The sequence below is a fragment of the Cicer arietinum genome, chromosome 3, assembly GCF_000331145.2.
Source record: "Cicer arietinum cultivar CDC Frontier isolate Library 1 chromosome 3, Cicar.CDCFrontier_v2.0, whole genome shotgun sequence".
Lineage (NCBI taxonomy): Eukaryota > Viridiplantae > Streptophyta > Magnoliopsida > Fabales > Fabaceae > Cicer > Cicer arietinum.
The window spans coordinates 24602009-24609104 of record NC_021162.2 but is presented as its reverse complement, the minus strand read 5'-3'; the positions used below and the strand labels follow the sequence as shown (position 1 = coordinate 24609104).

The 7096-nt window shown below is 31.5% G+C and overlaps 1 pseudogene; it reads right to left on the bottom strand.

Moving 5' to 3' along the window:
• Window positions 1-2570: 2570 nt before the first annotated feature.
• On the bottom strand, window positions 2571-2648 carry LOC113784576 (small nucleolar RNA snoR114; annotated as a pseudogene).
• Between the last annotated feature and the right edge of the window lie 4448 nt (window positions 2649-7096).

Sequence of the window (7096 nt, the reverse complement as noted above, 5' to 3'; positions counted from 1 at the left end):
ATGATTATGATTATGTATGATTCATGATGTTATAAAATTGTGATGACTTTATATGATGATTATGATTATGTATGATTAATGATGTTATAAAATTGTGATGAGAATATTGAAGTACCCCATAATTGATGAAATAGTGATGATTTATAAAGATGATGCTCTTAATGGAGTAGTCTAAGCTAACGAGGGGAGAAAATAAATAGTGAGAATTTTTGAAGTGGAGATTATTTTGTCATCATATAGGTAGGTCCTGACAAGCCTAGTGATTCCGGGGAAGTACAACTGAATGAGATTGATCGTGGCGGTCTACTGTTGAGCCTTAAGGCAAGACTGTTAGACCTTGGAGGTATTCGGGTGGGGAATTCCTAGGTGACTTGGAGGTAGCACTCCAAATGCCGGGAGCTACCATGCAACACACTTTTACCTCGACTGTCGCGTATATGTGTCTCGGGTTGAGTTGAGGGACTATGAGAACAGGGCCAATTTGAATTGTCTGTCCGTTGGGAGGGTGGCATAGTATCAAGCCTCCTAACCAAGTACTTCAGAGTTAGAATGGTACCACATTGTGAAGTAGAATATAAGATCATGCATTGCATTGCATTTTCTTGTGATTGTTTTGGTGTGATTAATAGGTATCGTGTGTGATAATAATTTCTCTTAGATGATTTGACGTTATAGTGAAATGCATTGATTTTAATTGAGTGGTTTTAACTTGGTAATGTGATGTTTTTCCTTGAAGAATGTTTGTGTTATGATACAATTTATTATGATTGTTTGCGTGTTCTGCTTACTTATATTATACTATTAACATGATTTCAAAACTCACCTCTTTCGTTGTTTGTGTTTGTCTGGTTTGGCCTTGCGTTTGGAAAATCGCAATTATTACAAGTTAATGAGTTTTGAAGTTCAAATTTGGGAGAAACCTCTCTCTTATAGGTGATACCGAGAATTTATAGTTGTAATTTATATTTTAGTTATGTAATTACAAATGACTTTTTATATGAAAACCCTAGTACTAGTAAGTTTTTTGAATTAAAATAAAAATGTATGGTTAAATCAAGTTCGGTGAGATTAAATTGTTTTAATTGAGAAATAAACTTTGAATTGTTCAAAATGTACTTTGAGAAGCGTGATATCACAAATTAGTTACAAAACTTTTTATTTCCTTGTAAATAAATTTTCTTTATCCGCAGCAAATTTTACTCAAAAAAGTCTAGTATAAATTATTATATATGTCATTTGGGGGTTTAGAGTGTCACAATGTGTATACATAGTATATGGTATCTCGGAGGATGTGTCTGAATATGTGTGGTGCCTTTTTAACTTATTTGCTATCCCCTTGAACTATTTTTTGTTGCAACTAGTTTACAAAAATTCTACTTTAATGAGGAATTTTGTCTTAAAATTACAATTTGATTATTTCAGAAAACTCATTTTTGACAACACATAAGTGGAAGATGTTGTCAGGAGAATTTAAGAGAAGAAATTATGATAAAATATCTTTTTTTTAAACTCTTTCATGCACGAGGGAAACAAACATTTATATATCGGAGTTCGACCATAAAGTATGTAATGTCTATCCAATGATTTTTGTAGTTAGGATTAAAACTTAGGTTTATCTTGAACAATTTGTCCTCAACCATATTTCACTAGCCACTCATAGATGATGAGGTGTATATTTAATACAACTTAAAAAGCATTAAAAAAAATTACGAATAGTACAAAAAAACTGTACATTTTTCTTTTCTTTACTCTTATGATTTTTCATTTGCTTTTCAGCGAAAAGGGTGGTGTCGGTAAATAATCTAAAAGGAGCTCAAATACTCTTACTTACATCCTATAGTTCGGGTAGTGAAGGACCCACCATCACAAGCGAATTCCTCATTGCTTTGTAATTATACACTAGTTAGGAACCGAACTCAGGTCTCTACATTAATATGCAATTATGTACCACTAGACCACTAGTGTAATTTTTATTTGATTTCTCTAGTTTTATTTATTTAAAATGCCAATGAATATTGAGCGATTACGTTTATTGATATTTTGGTGTTTTGCAATATTTGTTTCCTGCAAGTATCTCTATAAACTTTTACTTTTGAAGGATATGATGTTTACCACCTACATTGATTTAATTAAAATACCTAATGTGTATAGATAGTATATGGTGTCTCGGAGGATGTATCTGAATATGTGTGAAACATTTTTAACTTATTTACTATCCCTTTGAACTATTTTTGTTGCAACTAGTTTAAATGAATTTTCCTTTATTGAGGAATTTGGTCTTAAAATTTCGTCCTCAACAATATTTCACTGGCCACTCATAGATGATGAGGTGTATATTCAAAACATCTTAAAAAGCATTAAAAAGTTACGAATAGTACAAAAAAAATGTAGATTTTCCTTTTCTTTACACCTATGATTTTTGATTTGCTTTTCATCGAAAAGGGTGTTGTCGGTAATAGTCATATCGCATTGTAAGTGGTTAATGTCTACTCGATAGAAAAAATCATAATCTATATTGAATGTCTTGTTTGAGTTGGTCTCTTAATTTCGTTTATTAAACAATCTAAAAGGAGCTCAAATACGCTTATTTACATCCCATAGTTCGGGTAGTGATGGACCCACCATCACAAGCGAATTCATCATTGCTTTGTAATTGTACACTAGTTAGGAATTAAACTCGGGTCTCTATGTTAATATGCAGTTATGTACCACTAGACCACTAGTGTTTGTTTTATTTGAGTTCTCTAGTTTTATTTATTTATAATGCCAATGAATATTGAGCAATTACGTTTATTGATATTTTGGTGTTTTGCAAGATTTGTTTCCTGCAAGTATCTCTATAAATTTTTACTTTATAAGGATATGATGTTTACCATCTTCATCGAATTAATTTAAATACCTAATGTGTGTAACACCCCAAATTTTATAATAAATATATTCTTTATGAAATAGGATTTTAGATAATTAATTTGGTGTTAAAATTGTTTTAGAATATATGTGTATAAATCTTGTGACTAACTTTCGTTATATGAGTGATTTCTATGATATGCTAATTTTGTATATATTTGACTAAATAAGGGATATAAATAATAAATATTATATTTTATTATTTTATATATTTTTCTATAAATAATAGTATTTTAGTGTAAATTTTTTAAAGAATAAGATTTTAAGCGACTCTATATGTATACGTGTATTTGTAGTTAATGTTATTTTCTCGTATGTTTGAATGATGTTAAGTGTGCACATAATTAAATTTAATTATTTATAAATATATGTTATTTTAATTATTTCTTTTATAAATAATTATCTTGATATATTAGTAATTTTAATATTGATTTTCTTTATTTTGATATAGTTGCTATCATATGAGGATTTTGTACATATTTATTTTGATTTTGTAAGTAATATAAATTGTTGATGTTATATTTATTTATTTTATCATTTTGACTATTTTATAATGATGATGTATTTTTATGTGATTATTTTGAAAAATGTTATACTAATAATTATATTTATTATTTTGAATATGAGGGTTTTAGTTTATCGATGTTAAGGATAAATAATATTATGTTAAAATGAGCATTTTAGAGAAAAGTTTCTAAAAAGGTAAAATAAATTATTTATTTATTAAGAGTTTTTACTAATACTAGAAAATGAATTTTGGAACAGACGACTGTTTACACCCATATTTTCTACTTCTGCATATTAATTTGGACAATTATTGATTGGACTTTTCCTTTCTACACCTACGATTTACTCATTACACCCCTATTTCTGCATCAGAATTGACTACCTGTGTTGGGCCTTACAATTTTACTCTTGTACCTGTACATCGGAAATCTGCACCCCTTCTTCTGCAATTAAAAAACTAAAAAGCGAAAATCTGACAGCCAATTCGCTCAAACCTTTTTTCTCTCAAATTCACTGCCACCAATTACTTGCCGTTTTGAAACGATCTCAACGTCTATCCCACACAAAATGGACCAATGAATCGATTTTTGGCATCAATTTTAACTATCGTGGCTCAGTTTAATCAGAAACAATTGCATTTCTTTCCTTTGACGAGCTGTTTTTGGCCGATTCCGATCACCACATTGGCCGTCTCAAAAAACTGGTATCGCTTTTGGATTCCTCTCGTCGAAACCTTCAAGAAGCACTACTCATTTGTATTTTTTGGTGAAGATGACGTTTGACCCTTCCGGCACTCTAACAAGTTAGTGAGACTTTTTCTGCAATTTTTCTCATTGTTTTGACTCCAATTTTGTTCCTAAAATTATTATTAATTATTTAACTCTTATTTTTAGGCTTCACATAGTTTTTCAGTCACATCTCAATGATTTTATGAACTCGTCATTTATTTGGATTCACTCGATGTACGTTGTCGATCTACAGTTGTTGAAAATGTTGGAAAAATATGACTTCTTTTGATTAAGAATAAGAGAATTAAGATCAAATCCAACGTATTCAATTTTAATTCCTATATTAACAATGCAAGATTCATACACAAAGTACACAACGGAAATATTAGATCGCATACAAGATGGACATGAAAAGTAAAGAGATAAGGGATAAAGAGATTGCACCGAGATTTTATACTGGTTCAGTTGTCTATCAGACGACCTACGTCCAGTCCCGAAATAAAACGATTTCGGCATTTTTTCAATAGAATCTTAGAGTGTTTTACAGATGTTCCAGCGCTCCCGGCCTATTAATCTTAAAACTCTCTCTCTATTCTATTCGGCGACCACTGTATCCCAGAGTTCCTCTACAAACTCTTCCAAGATCACAGTAAAACTTCTTCTTGATGAGTCCTCTCAACAACGTAGATAGCTACCAGTTTCCAAACTGGATTTTCCAAACTTTCAGTTACAAACAATTGTATTTTACAAAGAACTAAAGAAGTATTATGAATTTGACTCAATCACTGTATTGGTTCTCACACAAAAGGTATTTGGGCATTGAATGTTTGTGTGATTGTAAAACTTTTCTCTCAAGGTTGTTCAAAGGTTGTGAAAAGTTTTCCAAAGGTTGTGTCAAAGATTTTCAAAAGTTGTGAAAGTTCTTCTTTCAAAAGTGATTGAATCAGCTTATATATATTCAAAGAAAACACCAGGACAATCGATTTCCTAATTGATTTTATAAAGCTTTAATCGATTGCCTAATCGATTTTGCAGGTCTTGTTTTTCTTGAATCTTGAACATATAAGCATGAATCGATTTGCCAATCGATTCTTTTAATACATTAATCAGAACTGAAACTATGATTTTATCCAAATCGATTGAGTAATCGATTATAGATGTTTTGTTCCAACAACGAGATCAAAACAATCGATTTCTCAGTCGATTTCACAATCACAGTCATAATCGATTTGGCAATGAGCTGAAACCTTTCTGTAACTTAAAAACTAAGCTTCAATCGATTCGTCAATCGATTTTGCTGAGCACAATGAATCAGACTTTTTCATCAATCGATTTGCCAATCGATTGTGCTGATCAAAGTGACTCAGACATAAACGTCAATCGATTTGTCAATCGATTGTGCTTGTTACAGAACCTCAGCTATTTTGACAAAATCTATTTGCCAATCGATTTAATCAAAGTTTGTTCTGATGAATGATTATCTGCAATCGATTGCCTAATCGATTACCTCAAACTTAGAGTTTAAGAAAACTAAATCAATTGATGTCGCAATCGATTTGCTGCATCACAAAACTTATTTCTGATTTTAAAACTTGGTCACAATCGATTTGTCAATCGTTTTTTTGCATACTGGTTGTTTTTGTGACTTGCTAAATCGATTGCTTAATGGATTGCTCAATTGATTGTCCAATCGATTAGAGTTATCTCAGAACTCAGGTTTCACCAAAAACATTTAACTAATCGATTGCCTAATCGATTTGTTTAGTGAAAACACTTGTTCTGAGTCAGACAATCGATTTGTCAATCGATTCATCAATTGCTTTATTTGTTGATTGATTTATATTCATTGGCAAAGGCTTAAGTGTGAGACCATAGTGATTAGTCTACTAAACTTATTTACTATGACACCTAATAACACTATACATTTTGTGTCTTTCTCAAGTGCATCCTCCAACTTTGGTTGCTTCCTTGAGTTGCAAGCTATTATTCCAAGTGTGTGGTGTCTTCTTGTTTGCCTGAAATATTTCTCAATTCAAAACATTAGATCAATCAAATATTTCACATGTACTGTGTGTTTGGGAATTAAATCAAAAACATGATCAGGGAAGCTCATGACTTACAAACTCCCCCTTTTTGATTTAATGACAAATACACACTTTTAACATTGAGATTATTTTAAAATCTCCCCCTGAGTTTTGGAATGTATGATACATTTCAACAACATCAGTACAAAAAGATATCAAAGTACAAACAGGGTACAATACATTGTATGAGAGTAATATGCATTGTATCAGAGTAGAATTACATTAGATCACAAGTTAGCATATATCCGATATCAGAGTTAATATCATATTATAGCATTATGATGTCAGTGCATATGTAGCATATCAAATCATATGGCATATCAGTATTGCATATACATATATTAGAGCATATATCCATACATCAGAGTATTATGTGATCAGCTTGTAACATATTAGAGCAAAAATAATCGCAAGTTAAATCAATCTCCCCCTTTTGTTATAAAAGGCAAAAAGAAATATACAAAGAGAGTTGATTAAACAAAACAAAAGATATATACATAAAAATTTACAAAGACAGCAAATCAAGAGTAATACAAGGGCATGACAAACAACACAGACACTAAACCTAAACAACGAATCTAGGGCTGATCCTCATTATCACCAGCAGGAGAAGGAGAGACCACTCTATTAACCTCAGCAGGTGTCTCCTCCCCTTGAGGATCAGATCATCTAGGTTGACAGGGTTTGGATCTTCGGCTGATTGTCGTCCGATCTCTGCAATGTCCTCAAAAGACATTTTGAGCCCCAAGTGCTCTTGAATAGCATCCACATTCTGAACCACAGAGTTCAAAGTTGATTGAAGCTTTCGAAGAGAGGCTTCTACTCTTTCGTTGTGGGCAGCTTGAATCTTCATAAACTCTAGCAGCTTCG